Source organism: Lissotriton helveticus, chromosome 5_1 (assembly GCF_964261635.1).
Source record: "Lissotriton helveticus chromosome 5_1, aLisHel1.1, whole genome shotgun sequence".
NCBI classification, from domain to species: Eukaryota; Metazoa; Chordata; class Amphibia; order Caudata; family Salamandridae; genus Lissotriton; species Lissotriton helveticus.
The window spans coordinates 1648824908-1648844067 of record NC_136065.1 but is presented as its reverse complement, the minus strand read 5'-3'; the positions used below and the strand labels follow the sequence as shown (position 1 = coordinate 1648844067).

The 19160-nt window shown below is 44.6% G+C and overlaps 19 non-coding genes across 19 annotated transcripts; 5 read left to right on the top strand and 14 right to left on the bottom strand.

Annotated features, from left to right (window-relative positions):
• Positions 1-532: 532 nt before the first annotated feature.
• Positions 533-604, bottom strand: TRNAT-UGU (transfer RNA threonine (anticodon UGU)). The gene has a single exon. It is a non-coding gene; the product is annotated as a tRNA-Thr (tRNA).
• Positions 605-1730: 1126 nt separating this feature from the next.
• On the bottom strand, positions 1731-1812 carry TRNAS-GCU (transfer RNA serine (anticodon GCU)). The gene has a single exon. It is a non-coding gene; the product is annotated as a tRNA-Ser (tRNA).
• Positions 1813-2104: 292 nt separating this feature from the next.
• On the top strand, positions 2105-2199 carry TRNAI-UAU (transfer RNA isoleucine (anticodon UAU)). Its single transcript has 2 exons — positions 2105-2142; positions 2164-2199. It is a non-coding gene; the product is annotated as a tRNA-Ile (tRNA).
• Positions 2200-3343: 1144 nt separating this feature from the next.
• TRNAT-UGU (transfer RNA threonine (anticodon UGU)) lies at positions 3344-3415 on the bottom strand. Its single transcript has one exon. It is a non-coding gene; the product is annotated as a tRNA-Thr (tRNA).
• Positions 3416-4571: 1156 nt separating this feature from the next.
• Positions 4572-4653, bottom strand: TRNAS-GCU (transfer RNA serine (anticodon GCU)). Its single transcript has one exon. It is a non-coding gene; the product is annotated as a tRNA-Ser (tRNA).
• Positions 4654-4945: 292 nt separating this feature from the next.
• Positions 4946-5040, top strand: TRNAI-UAU (transfer RNA isoleucine (anticodon UAU)). The gene is made up of 2 exons: positions 4946-4983; positions 5005-5040. It is a non-coding gene; the product is annotated as a tRNA-Ile (tRNA).
• Positions 5041-6184: 1144 nt separating this feature from the next.
• TRNAT-UGU (transfer RNA threonine (anticodon UGU)) lies at positions 6185-6256 on the bottom strand. Its single transcript has one exon. It is a non-coding gene; the product is annotated as a tRNA-Thr (tRNA).
• A 1156-nt stretch (positions 6257-7412) lies between these two features.
• Positions 7413-7494, bottom strand: TRNAS-GCU (transfer RNA serine (anticodon GCU)). Its single transcript has one exon. It is a non-coding gene; the product is annotated as a tRNA-Ser (tRNA).
• Positions 7495-9025: 1531 nt separating this feature from the next.
• TRNAT-UGU (transfer RNA threonine (anticodon UGU)) lies at positions 9026-9097 on the bottom strand. The gene has a single exon. It is a non-coding gene; the product is annotated as a tRNA-Thr (tRNA).
• A 1156-nt stretch (positions 9098-10253) lies between these two features.
• TRNAS-GCU (transfer RNA serine (anticodon GCU)) lies at positions 10254-10335 on the bottom strand. Its single transcript has one exon. It is a non-coding gene; the product is annotated as a tRNA-Ser (tRNA).
• A 292-nt stretch (positions 10336-10627) lies between these two features.
• On the top strand, positions 10628-10722 carry TRNAI-UAU (transfer RNA isoleucine (anticodon UAU)). The gene is made up of 2 exons: positions 10628-10665; positions 10687-10722. It is a non-coding gene; the product is annotated as a tRNA-Ile (tRNA).
• Positions 10723-11866: 1144 nt separating this feature from the next.
• On the bottom strand, positions 11867-11939 carry TRNAT-UGU (transfer RNA threonine (anticodon UGU)). The gene has a single exon. It is a non-coding gene; the product is annotated as a tRNA-Thr (tRNA).
• A 1156-nt stretch (positions 11940-13095) lies between these two features.
• TRNAC-GCA (transfer RNA cysteine (anticodon GCA)) lies at positions 13096-13177 on the bottom strand. The gene has a single exon. It is a non-coding gene; the product is annotated as a tRNA-Cys (tRNA).
• A 292-nt stretch (positions 13178-13469) lies between these two features.
• On the top strand, positions 13470-13564 carry TRNAI-UAU (transfer RNA isoleucine (anticodon UAU)). The gene is made up of 2 exons: positions 13470-13507; positions 13529-13564. It is a non-coding gene; the product is annotated as a tRNA-Ile (tRNA).
• Positions 13565-14708: 1144 nt separating this feature from the next.
• On the bottom strand, positions 14709-14780 carry TRNAT-UGU (transfer RNA threonine (anticodon UGU)). The gene has a single exon. It is a non-coding gene; the product is annotated as a tRNA-Thr (tRNA).
• A 1160-nt stretch (positions 14781-15940) lies between these two features.
• TRNAS-GCU (transfer RNA serine (anticodon GCU)) lies at positions 15941-16022 on the bottom strand. Its single transcript has one exon. It is a non-coding gene; the product is annotated as a tRNA-Ser (tRNA).
• Positions 16023-16314: 292 nt separating this feature from the next.
• On the top strand, positions 16315-16409 carry TRNAI-UAU (transfer RNA isoleucine (anticodon UAU)). Its single transcript has 2 exons — positions 16315-16352; positions 16374-16409. It is a non-coding gene; the product is annotated as a tRNA-Ile (tRNA).
• Positions 16410-17564: 1155 nt separating this feature from the next.
• On the bottom strand, positions 17565-17636 carry TRNAT-UGU (transfer RNA threonine (anticodon UGU)). Its single transcript has one exon. It is a non-coding gene; the product is annotated as a tRNA-Thr (tRNA).
• A 1160-nt stretch (positions 17637-18796) lies between these two features.
• Positions 18797-18878, bottom strand: TRNAS-GCU (transfer RNA serine (anticodon GCU)). Its single transcript has one exon. It is a non-coding gene; the product is annotated as a tRNA-Ser (tRNA).
• Positions 18879-19160: the final 282 nt, after the last annotated feature.

Sequence of the window (19160 nt, the reverse complement as noted above, 5' to 3'; positions counted from 1 at the left end):
TCCTGAAAAATAGATCCGGTATTTAATTATTTATTTACCACATATGTACAAGATACCTTGTATCATTTGAATGGACAGCAGGAGAGTCGGATATTTATGGTTAGTGGGGGTGGGGTTTTGAAGATTAACCTCATTTGACTAAGAGCCGGGGCATCTGGGAGGAAAAGTATTTTAAGGGGGATGAAGTTCACATCTCCTTGGTGAAATTTCTAGATCCTTATTTCATCCTTTCTGTGGATGCAGACTCAGTCGGAACAGAGGTCATAGTCCTCGCTCTGACTTTCAAAGGAACTTCAAATATGCATGGCTTATTTGGCTTTGCCCGGCAGGGCTTGCCCGGCGGGGTGAGAATGGCGTTCGTCAGGCGATCGGAAGGGGTGAGGCGATAGTTTATGGTTAAATGGTTTTCATGAAGTCTTCTTGATACGATGAAAGCAGGAAAGGGAAGCTTGTCAATAAGCAAACTTAAGACAAGGTGTGACTCCTAGAAAGAATGACTTGGAAACAACATACAGAAACTCACATATAAAAAAGGCCCTGATGAGGCTTGAACTCATGACCCCTGGTTTACAAGACCAGTGCTCTGCCACTGAGCTACAAGGCCAGCCTGCCTGCAGTATGTAAATCGCTTCATGTATTCTTACTGCGGTATGAAGATATCTATGATTTTGAGACTCTGTATGGAAATGCAGTTGCATTTGAATGTCTACATGCGTGCACAAATTGAAGAGCATGCTTAAGACACTTTTCTTGGAAGTAGGAAAAACTCCATTTTGATTTGAGAACATAAGAGTATTCACATTTATGACCATACTGATAGCTCTAGTTAGTATGTCCACAATCAGTGACAGATAGAGAACTCACTTATTAGAAGTGATCTGTCTCTGTGGGGCAGACATATGTCAACAGTCATACACTTGAGATGGCTGAAACTTTAGGAGTAAGAGCTGCTTTCTTATCAGTCTATCTATCCAAACTGGTTAGAAGTAACCCTGGGCGTCCGAATCGGCTACGCCCACGGAGTAGGCGTAGTGTTGCCTTCTACGCATTTTGCGTAGACAGCGTAGCCGGCAACACTACGCCCACTCCGTGTGCGTAGCCGATTCGGCCGCCACCCGCCTCCCTCCCGCCCTCCCCTACATACATTATTTAAGCAACTAACCTTAATAAAACAATTTTTAAAGCACTTACCATGTCCGGGGCTCTTCCGGGGCTCCCTCTTGGAATAGCGTCCCTTCCTGGATACCAATGCGCATGCGCGGCCTCCCGCGCATGCGCATTGGTATCCAGGACGACGCTATTCCAAGAGGGAGCCCCGGACGAGCCCCGGACACGGTAAGTGCTTTAAAATTGTTTTATTAAGGGTAGTTGCTTAAATAATGTATGTAGGGGAGAGCGGGAGGGAGGTGCGTAGTGGGGCTACGCGGAGTGCGGGAGTGGGCGTAGCTTCTCGCCCACTCCGCGTAGCTCCGCGTAGCTCCGCGGAGCCCCACTACGCCCACTACGACCAGGGTTAGTTAGAAGGCCAGGAGTGAGGGAAAGGCAATCCTCTGGACACTTCATGAAAGATCTAATTTCAATTAAGCACAAAACACTTCCCTTAATTTGACATAATTGCCAAAATGGAATAGTCAGTTAGGCCCTTCTAGTGGATTATGGCTGTGTCTTGAAAGAGAGTGTAATTGTACTACGAGACATGCCCACCTTCAAAAGAGTGTCTGATGGCGTTCCGACGAAGGTGGGATTCGAACCCATGCGTGCAGAGCACAATGGATTAGCAGTCCATCGCCTTAACCACTCGGCCACCTCGTCTGCCTTAGGTGACTATGTTTCAATTTTTAGGAGATTCTTACGATGTGCTAATTACAAATAATCATAAGTTTCTCCTAGACTGTGTCAGAACTGGCAAATATATGTGGTGTTCAATAGACAGAGCACATGATATAGCAGAATTATCAAATCTGTTCCATTAGGACTGTAGTTTTTAATAGTCATGATAACATGCTAGCATGTGAGTCGATCTTGCACAGTGAATAAGGGAGCAGTGCCAGTATCTCCTTGGTCAGCTCTAGATGGCTCAACTGGGGAGATATGAGAACAGTGAGCTCCAGTGGCGCTATCGGTTAGCGCGCGGAACTTATACAGCAGTACTTGCATTGAGGCATGCCGAGGTTGTGAGTTCGATCCTCACCTGGAGCAGCTTACTGGTTTTTCATAAACCATTTCACTAAAAGTAAAGATTAAACTCAGGGTAAAGACGGCCCTTGCTAGAGAGTTTTTACTTCTTTTCAGGATCTGCGTGTCCGACTCTTCTAGGTGCAAATATCACAATCCTATTCGATGCTCCTTATAAACATTCCATGATGTGCCGTCTTGCATAGCATGCAAACACCACATCAGTGCATTTAAAAATACATTTGTAGAATAATAAATATGATGAAAACATTGTTGTCACGGGATAACCATATACTGAGGAGCTGCAAACAGTGCTGTATCAGTTACTAACAATAAAATGTAAATGAAAGACATATCAAAAGAAGAGCGTCATCATATTAATGTTTCTAGTCAACATAAGAGTTGCACCATAGCAGCTTATGGTGCTTTCTGCTCAGATTGTGCCTCCAATCCCACATTGATTTTTTTTATTCTTTGCAGTTTAAAAAAACAATTCATGCTCAAAGTTACCTTTTTAAAACCATTCAACCTAATATATTTATTTCTCTAACTTGTGAATGTGGTCCATGTTCTCTTTTCCTCATCCCCATCACGATACTCCTTTTCCCGAAATCAGGTTCACTTCTTTATCCAGCCCACCCATCCAAGGTCACCAAATCTATGAAGCGATTCTGCTTTTTCTCACATTCTCTCTATGTACAAGATACCTTGTATCATTTGAATGGACAGCAGGAGAGTCGGATATTTATGGTTAGTGGGGGTGGGGTTTTGAAGATTAACCTCATTTGACTAAGAGCCGGGGCATCTGGGAGGAAAAGTATTTTAAGGGGGATGAAGTTCACATCTCCTTGGTGAAATTTCTAGATCCTTATTTCATCCTTTCTGTGGATGCAGACTCAGTCGGAACAGAGGTCATAGTCCTCGCTCTGACTTTCAAAGGAACTTCAAATATGCATGGCTTATTTGGCTTTGCCCGGCGGGGTGAGAATGGCGTTTGTCAGGCGATCGGAAGGGGTGAGGCGATAGTTTATGGTTCAATGGTTTTCATGAAGTCTTCTTGATACGATGAAAGCAGGAAAGGGAAGCTTGTCAATAAGCAAACTTAAGACAAGGTGTGACTCCTAGAAAGAATGACTTGCAAACAACATACAGAAACTCACATATATAAAGGCCCTGATGAGGCTTGAACTCATGACCCCTGGTTTACAAGTCCAGTGCTCTGCCACTGAGCTACAAGGCCAGCCTGCCTGCAGTATGTAAATCGCTTCATGTATTCTTACTGCGGTATGAAGATATCTATGATTTTGAGACTCTGTATGGAAATGCAGTTGCATTTGAATGTCTACATGCGTGCACAAATTGAAGAGCATGCTTAAGACACTTTTATTGGAAGTAGGAAAAACTCCATTTTGATTTGAGAACATAAGAGTATTCACATTTATGACCATACTGATAGCTCTAGTTAGTATGTCCACAATCAGAGACAGATAGAGAACTCACTTATTAGAAGTGATCTGTCTCTGTGGGGCAGACATATGTCAACAGTCATACACTTGAGATGGCTGAAACTTTAGGAGTAAGAGCTGCTTTCTTATCAGTCTATCTATCCAAACTGGTTAGAAGTAACCCTGGGCGTCCGAATCGGCTACGCCCACGGAGTAGGCGTAGTGTTGCCTTCTACGCATTTTGCGTAGACAGCGTAGCCGGCAACACTATGCCCACTCCGTGTGCGTAGCCGATTCGGCCGCCACCCGCCTCCCTCCCGCCCTCCCCTACATACATTATTTAAGCAACTAACCTTAATAAAACAATTTTTAAAGCACTTACCATGTCCGGGGCTCTTCCGGGGCTCCCTCTTGGAATAGCGTCCCTTCCTGGATACCAATGCGCATGCGCGGCCTCCCGCGCATGCGCATTTCTCGGGAGAAATGCGCATGCGCGGCCGCCCGCGCATGCGCATTGGTATCCAGGACGACGCTATTCCAAGAGGGAGCCCCGGACGAGCCCCGGACACGGTAAGTGCTTTAAAATTGTTTTATTAAGGGTAGTTGCTTAAATAATGTATGTAGGGGAGAGCGGGAGGGAGGTGCGTAGTGTTGCTACGCGGAGTGCGGGAGTGGGCGTAGCTTCTCGCCCACTCCGCGTAGCTCCGCGGAGCCCCACTACGCCCACTACGACCAGGGTTAGTTAGAAGGCCAGGAGTGAGGGAAAGGCAAACCTCTGGACACTTCATGAAAGATCTAATTTCAATTAAGCACAAAACCCCTTAATTTGACATAATTGCCAAAATGGAATAGTCAGTGGTGCCCTTCTAGTGGATTATGGCTGTGTCTTGAAAGAGAGTGTAATTGTACTACGAGACATGCCCACCTTCAAAAGAGTGTCTGATGGCGTTCCGACGAAGGTGGGATTCGAACCCACGCGTGCAGAGCACAATGGATTAGCAGTCCATCACCTTAACCACTCGGCCACCTCGTCTGCCTTAGGTGACTATGTTTCATTTTTTAGAAAATTCTTACGATGTGCTAATTACAAATAATCATAAGTTTCTCCTAGACTGTGTCAGAACTGGCAAATATATGTGGTGTTCAATAGACAGAGCACATGATATAGCAGAATTATCAAATCTGTTCCATTAGGACTGTAGTTTTTAATAGTCATGATAACATGCTAGCATGTGAGTCGATCTTGCACAGTGAATAAGGGAGCAATGCCAGTATCTCCTTGGTCAGCTCTAGATGGCTCAACTGGGGAGATATGAGAACAGTGAGCTCCAGTGGCGCAATCGGTTAGCGCGCGGTACTTATACAGCAGTACTTGCATTGAGGCATGCCGAGGTTGTGAGTTTGAGCCTCACCTGGAGCAGCTTACTGGTTTTTCATAAACCATTTCACTAAAAGTAAAGATTAAACTCAGGGTAAAGACGGCCCTTGCTAGAGAGTTTTTACTTCTTTTCAGGATCTGCGTGTCCGACTCTTCCAGGTGCAAATATCACAATCCTATTCGATGCTCCTTATAAACATTCCATGATGTGCCGTCTTGCATAGCATGCAAACACCACATCAGTGCATTTAAAAATACATTTGTAGAATAATAAATATGATGAAAACATTGTTGTCACGGGATAACCATATACTGAGGAGCTGCAAACAGTGCTGTATCAGCTACTAACAATAAAATGTAAATGAAAGACATATCAAAAGAAGAGCGTCATCATATTAATGTTTCTAGTCAACATAAGAGTTGCACCATAGCAGCTTATGGTGCTTTCTGCTCAGATTGTGCCTCCAATCCCACATTGATTTTTTTTATTCTTTGCAGTTTAAAAAAACAATTCATGCTCAAAGTTACCTTTTTAAAACCATTCAACCTAATATATTTATTTCTCTAACTTGTGAATGTGGTCCATGTTCTCTTTTCCTCATCCCCATCACGATACTCCTTTTCCCGAAATCAGGTTCACTTCTTTATCCAGCCCACCCATCCAAGGTCACCAAATCTATGAAGCGATTCTGCTTTTTCTCACATTCTCTCTATGTACAAGATACCTTGTATCATTTGAATGGACAGCAGGAGAGTCGGATATTTATGGTTAGTGGGGGTGGGGTTTTGAAGATTAACCTCATTTGACTAAGAGCCGGGGCATCTGGGAGGAAAAGTATTTTAAGGGGGATGAAGTTCACATCTCCTTGGTGAAATTTCTAGATCCTTATTTCATCCTTTCTGTGGATGCAGACTCAGTCGGAACAGAGGTCATAGTCCTCGCTCTGACTTTCAAAGGAACTTCAAATATGCATGGCTTATTTGGCTTTGCCCGGCGGGGTGAGAATGGCGTTTGTCAGGCGATCGGAAGGGGTGAGGCGATAGTTTATGGTTCAATGGTTTTCATGAAGTCTTCTTGATACGATGAAAGCAGGAAAGGGAAGCTTGTCAATAAGCAAACTTAAGACAAGGTGTGACTCCTAGAAAGAATGACTTGGAAACAACATACAGAAACTCACATATAAAAAGGCCCTGATGAGGCTTGAACTCATGACCCCTGGTTTACAAGACCAGTACTCTGCCACTGAGCTACAAGGCCAGCCTGCCTGTAGTATGTAAATCGCTTCATGTATTCTTACTGCGGTATGAAGATATCTATGATTTTGAGACTCTGTATGGAAATGCAGTTGCATTTGAATGTCTACATGCGTGCACAAATTGAAGAGCATGCTTAAGACACTTTTCTTGGAAGTAGGAAAAACTCCATTTTGATTTGAGAACATAAGAGTATTCACATTTATGACCATACTGATAGCTCTAGTTAGTATGTCCACAATCAGTGACAGATAGAGAACTCACTTATTAGAAGTGATCTCTCTCTGTGGGGCAGACATATGTCAACAGTCATACACTTGAGATGGCTGAAACTTTAGGAGTAAGAGCTGCTTTCTTATCAGTCTATCTATCCAAACTGGTTAGAAGTAACCCTGGGCGTCCGAATCGGCTACGCCCACGGAGTAGGCGTAGTGTTGCCTTCTACGCATTTTGCGTAGACAGCGTAGCCGGCAACACTACGCCCACTCCGTGTGAGTAGCCGATTCGGCCGCCACCCGCCTCCCTCCCGCCCTCCCCTACATACATTATTTAAGCAACTAACCTTAATAAAACAATTTTTAAAGCACTTACCATGTCCGGGGCTCTTCCGGGGCTCCCTCTTGGAATAGCGTCCCTTCCTGGATACCAATGCGCATGCGCGGCCTCCCGCGCATGCGCATTTCTCGGGAGAAATGCGCATGCGCGGCCGCCCGCGCATGCGCATTGGTATCCAGGACGACGCTATTCCAAGAGGGAGCCCCGGACGAGCCCCGGACACGGTAAGTGCTTTAAAATTGTTTTATTAAGGGTAGTTGCTTAAATAATGTATGTAGGGGAGAGCGGGAGGGAGGTGCGTAGTGGGGCTACGCGGAGTGCGGGAGTGGGCGTAGCTTCTCGCCCACTCCGCGTAGCTCCGCGGAGCCCCACTACGCCCACTACGACCAGGGTTAGTTAGAAGGCCAGGAGTGAGGGAAAGGCAATCCTCTGGACACTTCATGAAAGATCTAATTTCAATTAAGCACAAAACCCCTTAATTTGACATAATTGCCAAAATGGAATAGTCAGTTGGGCCCTTCTAGTGGATTATGGCTGTGTCTTAAAAGAGAGTGTAATTGTACTACGAGACATGCCCACCTTCAAAAGAGTGTCTGATGGCGTTCCGACGAAGGTGGGATTCAAACCCACGCGTGCAGAGCACAATGGATTAGCAGTCCATCGCCTTAACCACTCGGCCACCTCGTCTGCCTTAGGTGACTATGTTTCATTTTTTAGGAAATTCTTACGATGTGCTAATTACAAATAATCATAAGTTTCTCCTAGACTGTGTCAGAACTGGCAAATATATGTGGTGTTCAATAGACAGAGCACATGATATAGCAGAATTATCAAATCTGTTCCATTAGGACTGTAGTTTTTAATAGTCATGATAACATGCTAGCATGTGAGTCGATCTTGCACAGTGAATAAGGGAGCAGTGCCAGTATCCCCTTGGTCAGCTCTAGATGGCTCAACTGGGGAGATATGAGAACAGTGAGATCCAGTGGCGCTATCGGTTAGCGCGCGGTACTTATACAGCAGTACTTGCATTGAGGCATGCCGAGGTTGTGAGTTCGAGCCTCACCTGGAGCAGCTTACTGGTTTTTCATAAACCATTTCACTAAAAGTAAAGATTAAACTCAGGGTAAAGACGGCCCTTGCTAGAGAGTTTTTACTTCTTTTCAGGATCTGCGTGTCCGACTCTTCTAGGTGCAAATATCACAATCCTATTCGATGCTCCTTATAAACATTCCATGATGTGCCGTTTTGCATAGCATGCAAACACCACATCAGTGCATTTAAAAATACATTTGTAGAATAATAAATATGATGAAAACATTGTTGTCACGGGATAACCATATACTGAGGAGCTGCAAACAGTGCTGTATCAGCTACTAACAATAAAATGTAAATGAAAGACATATCAAAAGAAGAGCGTCATCATATTAATGTTTCTAGTCAACATAAGAGTTGCACCATAGCAGCTTATGGTGCTTTCTGCTCAGATTGTGCCTCCAATCCCACATTGATTTTTTTTATTCTTTGCAGTTTAAAAAAACAATTCATGCTCAAAGTTACCTTTTTAAAACCATTCAACCTAATATATTTATTTCTCTAACTTGTGAATGTGGTCCATGTTCTCTTTTCCTCATCCCCATCACGATACTCCTTTTCCCGAAATCAGGTTCACTTCTTTATCCAGCCCACCCATCCAAGGTCACCAAATCTATGAAGCGATTCTGCTTTTTCTCACATTCTCTCTATGTACAAGATACCTTGTATCATTTGAATGGACAGCAGGAGAGTCGGATATTTAGGGTTAGTGGGGGTGGGGTTTTGAAGATTAACCTCATTTGACTAAGAGCCGGGGCATCTGGGAGGAAAAGTATTTTAAGGGGGATGAAGTTCACATCTCCTTGGTGAAATTTCTAGATCCTTATTTCATCCTTTCTGTGGATGCAGACTCAGTCGGAACAGAGGTCATAGTCCTCGCTCTGACTTTCAAAGGAACTTCAAATATGCATGGCTTATTTGGCTTTGCCCGGCAGGGTGAGAATGGCGTTTGTCAGGCGATCGGAAGGGGTGAGGCGATAGTTTATGGTTCAATGGTTTTCATGAAGTCTTCTTGATACGATGAAAGCAGGAAAGGGAAGCTTGTCAATAAGCAAACTTAAGACAAGGTGTGACTCCTAGAAAGAATGACTTGGAAACAACATACAGAAACTCACATATAAAAAGGCCCTGATGAGGCTTGAACTCATGACCCCTGGTTTACAAGTCCAGTGCTCTGCCACTGAGCTACAAGGCCAGCCTGCCTGCAGTATGTAAATCGCTTCATGTATTCTTACTGCGGTATGAAGATATCTATGATTTTGAGACTCTGTATGGAAATGCAGTTGCATTTGAATGTCTACATGCGTGCACAAATTGAAGAGCATGCTTAAGACACTTTTCTTGGAAGTAGGAAAAACTCCATTTTGATTTAAGAACATAAGAGTATTCACATTTATGACCATACTGATAGCTCTAGTTAGTATGTCCACAATCAGAGACAGATAGAGAACTCACTTATTAGAAGTGATCTGTCTCTGTGGGGCAGACATATGTCAACAGTCATACACTTGAGATGGCTGAAACTTTAGGAGTAAGAGCTGCTTTCTTATCAGTCTATCTATCCAAACTGGTTAGAAGTAACCCTGGGCGTCCGAATCGGCTACGCCCACGGAGTAGGCGTAGTGTTGCCTTCTACGCATTTTGCGTAGACAGCGTAGCCGGCAACACTACGCCCACTCCGTGTGCGTAGCCGATTCGGCCGCCACCCGCCTCCCTCCCGCCCTCCCCTACATACATTATTTAAGCAACTAACCTTAATAAAACAATTTTTAAAGCACTTACCATGTCCGGGGCTCTTCCGGGGCTCCCTCTTGGAATAGCGTCCCTTCCTGGATACCAATGCGCATGCGCGGCCTCCCGCGCATGCGCATTTCTCGGGAGAAATGCGCATGCGCGGCCGCCCGCGCATGCGCATTGGTATCCAGGACGACGCTATTCCAAGAGGGAGCCCCGGACGAGCCCCGGACACGGTAAGTGCTTTAAAATAGTTTTATTAAGGGTAGTTGCTTAAATAATGTATGTAGGGGAGAGCGGGAGGGAGGTGCGTAGTGTTGCTACGCGGAGTGCGGGAGTGGGCGTAGCTTCTCGCCCACTCCGCGTAGCTCCGCGGAGCCCCACTACGCCCACTACGACCAGGGTTAGTTAGAAGGCCAGGAGTGAGGGAAAGGCAAACCTCTGGACACTTCATGAAAGATCTAATTTCAATTAAGCACAAAACCCCTTAATTTGACATAATTGCCAAAATGGAATAGTCAGTGGTGCCCTTCTAGTGGATTATGGCTGTGTCTTGAAAGAGAGTGTAATTGTACTACGAGACATGCCCACCTTCAAAAGAGTGTCTGATGGCGTTCCGACGAAGGTGGGATTCGAACCCACGCGTGCAGAGCACAATGGATTAGCAGTCCATCACCTTAACCACTCGGCCACCTCGTCTGCCTTAGGTGACTATGTTTCATTTTTTAGAAAATTCTTACGATGTGCTAATTACAAATAATCATAAGTTTCTCCTAGACTGTGTCAGAACTGGCAAATATATGTGGTGTTCAATAGACAGAGCACATGATATAGCAGAATTATCAAATCTGTTCCATTAGGACTGTAGTTTTTAATAGTCATGATAACATGCTAGCATGTGAGTCGATCTTGCACAGTGAATAAGGGAGCAATGCCGGTATCTCCTTGGTCAGCTCTAGATGGCTCAACTGGGGAGATATGAGAACAGTGAGCTCCAGTGGCGCAATCGGTTAGCGCGCGGTACTTATACAGCAGTACTTGCATTGAGGCATGCCGAGGTTGTGAGTTCGAGCCTCACCTGGAGCAGCTTACTGGTTTTTCATAAACCATTTCACTAAAAGTAAAGATTAAACTCAGGGTAAAGACGGCCCTTGCTAGAGAGTTTTTACTTCTTTTCAGGATCTGCGTGTCCGACTCTTCCAGGTGCAAATATCACAATCCTATTCGATGCTCCTTATAAACATTCCATGATGTGCCGTCTTGCATAGCATGCAAACACCACATCAGTGCATTTAAAAATACATTTGTAGAATAATAAATATGATGAAAACATTGTTGTCACGGGATAACCATATACTGAGGAGCTGCAAACAGTGCTGTATCAGCTACTAACAATAAAATGTAAATGAAAGACATATCAAAAGAAGAGCGTCATCATATTAATGTTTCTAGTCAACATAAGAGTTGCACCATAGCAGCTTATGGTGCTTTCTGCTCAGATTGTGCCTCCAATCCCACATTGATTTTTTTTATTCTTTGCAGTTTAAAAAAACAATTCATGCTCAAAGTTACCTTTTTAAAACCATTCAACCTAATATATTTATTTCTCTAACTTGTGAATGTGGTCCATGTTCTCTTTTCCTCATCCCCATCACGATACTCCTTTTCCCGAAATCAGGTTCACTTCTTTATCCAGCCCACCCATCCAAGGTCACCAAATCTATGAAGCGATTCTGCTTTTTCTCACATTCTCTCTATGTACAAGATACCTTGTATCATTTGAATGGACAGCAGGAGAGTCGGATATTTATGGTTAGTGGGGGTGGGGTTTTGAAGATTAACCTCATTTGACTAAGAGCCGGGGCATCTGGGAGGAAAAGTATTTTAAGGGGGATGAAGTTCACATCTCCTTGGTGAAATTTCTAGATCCTTATTTCATCCTTTCTGTGGATGCAGACTCAGTCGGAACAGAGGTCATAGTCCTCGCTCTGACTTTCAAAGGAACTTCAAATATGCATGGCTTATTTGGCTTTGCCCGGCGGGGTGAGAATGGCGTTTGTCAGGCGATCGGAAGGGGTGAGGCGATAGTTTATGGTTCAATGGTTTTCATGAAGTCTTCTTGATACGATGAAAGCAGGAAAGGGAAGCTTGTCAATAAGCAAACTTAAGACAAGGTGTGACTCCTAGAAAGAATGACTTGGAAACAACATACAGAAACTCACATATAAAAAGGCCCTGATGAGGCTTGAACTCATGACCCCTGGTTTACAAGACCAGTGCCTTTGCCACTGAGCGACAAGGCCAGCCTGCCTGTAGTATGTAAATCGCTTCATGTATTCTTACTGCGGTATGAAGATATCTATGATTTTGAGACTCTGTATGGAAATGCAGTTGCATTTGAATGTCTACATGCGTGCACAAATTGAAGAGCATGCTTAAGACACTTTTCTTGGAAGTAGGAAAAACTCCATTTTGATTTGAGAACATAAGAGTATTCACATTTATGACCATACTGATAGCTCTAGTTAGTATGTCCACAATCAGTGACAGATAGAGAACTCACTTATTAGAAGTGATCTGTCTCTGTGGGGCAGACATATGTCAACAGTCATACACTTGAGATGGCTGAAACTTTAGGAGTAAGAGCTGCTTTCTTATCAGTCTATCTATCCAAACTGGTTAGAAGTAACCCTGGGCGTCCGAATCGGCTACGCCCACGGAGTAGGCGTAGTGTTGCCTTCTACGCATTTTGCGTAGACAGCGTAGCCGGCAACACTACGCCCACTCCGTGTGCGTAGCCGATTCGGCCGCCACCCGCCTCCCTCCCGCCCTCCCCTACATACATTATTTAAGCAACTAACCTTAATAAAACAATTTTTAAAGCACTTACCATGTCCGGGGCTCTTCCGGGGCTCCCTCTTGGAATAGCGTCCCTTCCTGGATACCAATGCGCATGCGCGGCCTCCCGCGCATGCGCATTTCTCGGGAGAAATGCGCATGCGCGGCCGCCCGCGCATGCGCATTGGTATCCAGGACGACGCTATTCCAAGAGGGAGCCCCGGATGAGCCCCGGACACGGTAAGTGCTTTAACATTGTTTTATTAAGGGTAGTTGATTAAATAATGTATGTAGGGGAGAGCGGGAGGGAGGTGCGTAGTGGGGCTACGCGGAGTGCGGGAGTGGGCGTAGCTTCTCGCCCACTCCGCGTAGCTCCGCGGAGCCCCACTACGCCCACTACGACCAGGGTTAGTTAGAAGGCCAGGAGTGAGGGAAAGGCAATCCTCTGGACACTTCATGAAAGATCTAATTTCAATTAAGCACAAAACCCCTTAATTTGACATAATTGCCAAAATGGAATAGTCAGTTGGGCCCTTCTAGTGGATTATGGCTGTGTCTTGAAAGAGAGTGTAATTGTACTACGAGACATGCCCACCTTCAAAAGAGTGTCTGATGGCGTTCCGACGAAGGTGGGATTCAAACCCATGCGTGCAGAGCACAATGGATTTGCAGTCCATCGCCTTCACCACTCGGCCACCTCGTCTGCCTTAGGTGACTATGTTTCATTTTTTAGGAAATTCTTACGATGTGCTAATTACAAATAATCATAAGTTTCTCCTAGACTGTGTCAGAACTGGCAAATATATGTGGTGTTCAATAGACAGAGCACATGATATAGCAGAATTATCAAATCTGTTCCATTAGGACTGTAGTTTTTAATAGTCATGATAACATGCTAGCATGTGAGTCGATCTTGCACAGTGAATAAGGGAGCAGTGCCAGTATCCCCTTGGTCAGCTCTAGATGGCTCAACTGGGGAGATATGAGAACAGTGAGATCCAGTGGCGCAATCGGTTAGCGCGCGGTACTTATACAGCAGTACTTGCATTGAGGCATGCCGAGGTTGTGAGTTCGAGCCTCACCTGGAGCAGCTTACTGGTTTTTCATAAACCATTTCACTAAAAGTAAAGATTAAACTCAGGGGAAAGACGGCCCTTGCTAGAGAGTTTTTACTTCTTTTCAGGATCTGCGTGTCCGACTCTTCCAGGTGCAAATATCACAATCCTATTCGATGCTCCTTATAAACATTCCATGATGTGCCGTCTTGCATAGCATGCAAACACCACATCAGTGCATTTAAAAATACATTTGTAGAATAATAAATATGATGAAAACATTGTTGTCACGGGATAACCATATACTGAGGAGCTGCAAACAGTGCTGTATCAGCTACTAACAATAACATGTAAATGAAAGACATATCAAAAGAAGAGCGTCATCATATTAATGTTTCTAGTCAACATAAGAGTTGCACCATAGCAGCTTATGGTGCTTTCTGCTCAGATTGTGCCTCCAATCCCACATTGATTTTTTTTATTCTTTGCAGTTTAAAAAAACAATTCATGCTCAAAGTTAACTTTTTAAAACCATTCAACCTAATATATTTATTTCTCTAACTTGTGAATGTGGTCCATGTTCTCTTTTCCTCATCCCCATCACGATACTCCTTTTCCCGAAATCAGGTTCACTTCTTTATCCAGCCCACCCATCCAAGGTCACCAAATCTATGAAGCGATTCTGCTTTTTCTCACATTCTCTCTATGTACAAGATACCTTGTATCATTTGAATGGACAGCAGGAGAGTCGGATATTTATGGTTAGTGGGGGTGGGGTTTTGAAGATTAACCTCATTTGACTAAGAGCCGGGGCTTCTGGGAGGAAAAGTATTTTAAGGGGGATGAAGTTCACATCTCCTTGGTGAAATTTCTAGATCCTTATTTCATCCTTTCTGTGGATGCAGACTCAGTCGGAACAGAGGTCATAGTCCTCGCTCTGACTTTCAAAGGAACTTCAAATATGCATGGCTTATTTGGCTTTGCCCGGCGGGGTGAGAATGGTGTTTGTCAGGCGATCGGAAGGGGTGAGGCGATAGTTTATGGTTCAATGGTTTTCATGAAGTCTTCTTGATACGATGAAAGCAGGAAAGGGAAGCTTGTCAATAAGCAAACTTAAGACAAGGTGTGACTCCTAGAAAGAATGACTTGGAAACAACATACAGAAACTCACATATAAAAAGGCCCTGATGAGGCTTGAACTCATGACCCCTGGTTTACAAGACCAGTGCTCTGCCACTGAGCTACAAGGCCAGCCTGCCTGCAGTATGTAAATCGCTTCATGTATTCTTACTGCGGTATGAAGATATCTATGATTTTGAGACTCTGTATGGAAATGCAGTTGCATTTGAATGTCTACATGCGTGCACAAATTGAAGAGCATGGATAAGACACTTTTCTTGGAAGTAGGAAAAACTCCATTTTGATTTGAGAACATAAGAGTATTCACATTTATGACCATACTGATAGCTCTAGTTAGTATGTCCACAATCAGTGACAGATAGAGAACTCACTTATTAGAAGTGATCTGTCTCTGTGGGGCAGACATATGTCAACAGTCATACACTTGAGATGGCTGAAACTTTAGGAGTAAGAGCTGCTTTCTTATCAGTCTATCTATCCAAACTGGTTAGAAGTAACCCTGGGCGTCCGAATTGGCTACGCCCACGGAGTAGGCGTAGTGTTGCCTTCTACGCATTTTGCGTAGACAGCGTAGCAGGCAACACTACGCCCACTCCGTGTGCGTAGCCGATTCGGCCGCCACCCGCCTCCCTCCCGCCCTCCCCTACACACATTATTTAAGCAACTAACCTTAATAAAACAATTTTTAAAGCACTTACCATGTCCGGGGCTCTTCCGGGGCTCCCTCTTGGAATAGCGTCCCTTCCTGGATACCAATGCGCATGCGCGGCCTCCCGCGCATGCGCATTTCTCGGGAGAAATGCGCATGCGCGGCCGCCCGAGCATGCGCATTGGTATCCAGGACGACGCTATTCCAAGAGGGAGCCCCGGACGAGCCCCGGACACGGTAAGTGCTTTAAAATTGTTTTATTAAGGGTAGTTGCTTAAATAATGTATGTAGGGGAGAGCGGGAGGGAGGTGCGTAGTGGGGCTACGCGGAGTGCGGGAGTGGGCGTAGCTTCTCGCCCACTCCGCGTAGCTCCACGGAGCCCCACTACGCCCACTACGACCAGGGTTAGTTAGAAGGCCAGGAGTGAGGGAAAGGCAATCCTCTGGACACTTCATGAAAGATCTAATTTCAATTAAGCAAAAAACACTTCCCTTAATTTGACATAATTGCCAAAATGGAATAGTCAGTTGGGCCCTTCTAGTGGATTATGGCTGTGTCTTGAAAGAGAGTGTAATTGTACTACGAGACATGCCCACCTTCAAAAGAGTGTCTGATGGCGTTCCGACGAAGGTGGGATTCGAACCCACGCGTGCAGAGCACAATGGATTAGCAGTCCATCGCCTTAACCACTCGGCCACCTCGTCTACCTTAGATGACTATGTTTCATTTTTTAGGAAATTCTTACGATGTGCTAATTACAAATAATCATAAGTTTCTCCTAGACTGTGTCAGAACTGGCAAATATATGTGGTGTTCAATAGACAGAGCACATGATATAGCAGAATTATCAAATCTGTTCCATTAGGACTGTAGTTTTTAATAGTCATGATAACATGCTAGCATGTGAGTCGATCTTGCACAGTGAATAAGGGAGCAGTGCCAGTATCTACTTGGTCAGCTCTAGATGGCTCAACTGGGGAGGTATGAGCACAGTGAGCTCCAGTGGCGCAATCGGTTAGCGCGTGGTACTTATACAGCAGTACTTGCATTGAGGCATGCCGAGGTTGTGAGTTCGAGCCTCACCTGGAGCAGCTTACTGGTTTTTCATAAACCATTTCACTAAAAGTAAAGATTAAACTCAGGGGAAAGACGGCCCTTGCTAGAGAGTTTTTACTTCTTTTCAGGATCTGCGTGTCCGACTCTTCCAGGTGCAAATATCACAATCCTATTTGATGCTCCTTATAAACATTCCATGATGTGCCATCTTGCATAGCATGCAAACACCACATCAGTGCATTTAAAAATACATTTGTAGAATAATAAATATGATGAAAACATTGTTGTCACGGGATAACCATATACTGAGGAGCTGCAAACAGTGCTGTATCAGCTACTTACAATAAAATTTAACTGAAAGACATATCAAAAGAAGAGCGTCATCATATTAATGTTTCTAGTCAACATAAGAGTTGCACCATAGCAGCTTATGGTGCTTTCTGCTCAGATTGTGCCTCCAATCCCACATTGATTTTTTTTATTCTTTGCAGTTTAAAAAAACAATTCATGCTCAAAGTTAACTTTTTAAAACCATTCAACCTAATATATTTATTTCTCTAACTTGTGAATGTGGTCCATGTTCTCTTTTCCTCATCCCCATCACGATACTCCTTTTCCCGAAATCAGGTTCACTTCTTTATCCAGCCCACCCATCCAACGTCACCAAATCTATGAAGCGATTCTGCTTTTTCTCACATTCTCTCTATGTACAAGATACCTTGTATCATTTGAATGGACAGCAGGAGAGTCGGATATTTATGGTTAGTGGGGGTGGGGTTTTGAAGATTAACCTCATTTGACTAAGAGCCGGGGCATCTGGGAGGAAAAGTATTTTAAGAGGGATGAAGTTCACATCTCCTTGGTGAAATTTCTAGATCCTTATTTCATCCTTTCTGTGGATGCAGACTCAGTCGGAACAGAGGTCATAGTCCTCGCTCTGACTTTCAAAGGAACTTCAAATATGCATGGCTTATTTGGCTTTGCCCGGCGGGGTGAGAATGGCGTTTGTCAGGCGTTCGTCAGGCGATCGGAAGGGGTGAGGCGATAGTTTATGGTTCAATGGTTTTCATGAAGTCTTCTTGATACGATGAAAGCAGGAAAGGGAAGCTTGTCAATAAGCAAACTTAAGACAAGGTGTGACTCCTAGAAAGAATGACTTGGAAACAACATACAGAAACTCACATATAAAAAGGCCCTGATGAGGCTTGAACGCATGACCCCTGGTTTACAAGACCAGTGCTCTGCCACTGAGCTACAAGGCCAGCCTGCCTGCAGTATGTAAATCGCTTCATGTATTCTTACTGCGGTATGAAGATATCTATGATTTTGAGACTCTGTATGGAAATGCAGTTGCATTTGAATGTCTACATGCGTGCACAAATTGAAGAGCATGCTTAAGACACTTTTCATGGAAGTAGGAAAAACTCCATTTTGATTTGAGAACATAAGAGTATTCACATTTATGACCATACTGATAGCTCTAGTTAGTATGTCCACAATCAGTGACAGATAGAGAACTCACTTATTAGAAGTGATCTGTCTCTGTGGGGCAGACATATGTCAACAGTCATACACTTGAGATGGCTGAAACTTTAGGAGTAAGAGCTGCTTTCTTATCAGTCTATCTATCCAAACTGGTTAGAAGTAACCCTGGGCGTCCGAATCGGCTACGCCCACGGAGTAGGCGTAGTGTTGCCTTCTACGCATTTTGCGTAGACAGCGTAGCCGGCAACACTACGCCCACTCCGTGTGCATAGCCGATTCGGCCGCCACCCGCCTCCCTCCCGCCCTCCCCTACATACATTATTTAAGCAACTAACCTTAATAAAACAATTTTTAAAGCACTTACCATGTCCGGGGCTCTTCCGGGGCTCCCTCTTGGAATAGCGTCCCTTCCTGGATACCAATGCGCATGCGCGGCCTCCCGCGCATGCGCATTTCTCGGGAGAAATGCGCATGCGCGGCCGCCCGCGCATGCGCATTGGTATCCAGGACGACGCTATTCCAAGAGGGAGCCCCGGACGAGCCCCGGACACGGTAAGTGCTTTAAAATTGTTTTATTAAGGGTAGTTGCTTAAATAATGTATGTAGGGGAGAGCGGGAGGGAGGTGCGTAGTGGGGCTACGCGGAGTGCGGGAGTGGGCGTAGCTTCTCGCCCACTCCGCGTAGCTCCGCGGAGCCCCACTACGCCCACTACGACCAGGGTTAGTTAGAAGGCCAGGAGTGAGGGAAAGGCAATCCTCTGGACACTTCATGAAAGATCTAATTTCAATTAAGCACAAAACACTTCCCTTAATTTGACATAATTGCCAAAATGGAATAGTCAGTTGGGCCCTTCTAGTGGATTATGGCTGTGTCTTGAAAGAGAGTGTAATTGTACTACGAGACATGCCCACCTTCAAAAGAGTGTCTGATGGCGTTCCGACGAAGGTGGGATTCGAACCCACACGTGCAGAGCACAATGGATTAGCAGTCCATCGCCTTAACCACTCGGCCACCTCGTCTGCCTTAGGTTACTATGTTTCATTTTTTAGGAAATTCTTACGATGTGCTAATTACAAATAATCATAAGTTTCTCCTAGACTGTGTCAGAACTGGCAAATATATGTGGTGTTCAGTAGACAGAGCACATGATATAGCAGAATTATCAAATCTGTTCCATTAGGACTGTAGTTTTTAATAGTCATGATAACATGCTAGCATGTGAGTCGATCTTGCACAGTGAATAAGGGAGCAGTGCCAGTATCTACTTGGTCAGCTCTAGATGGCTCAACTGGGGATGTATG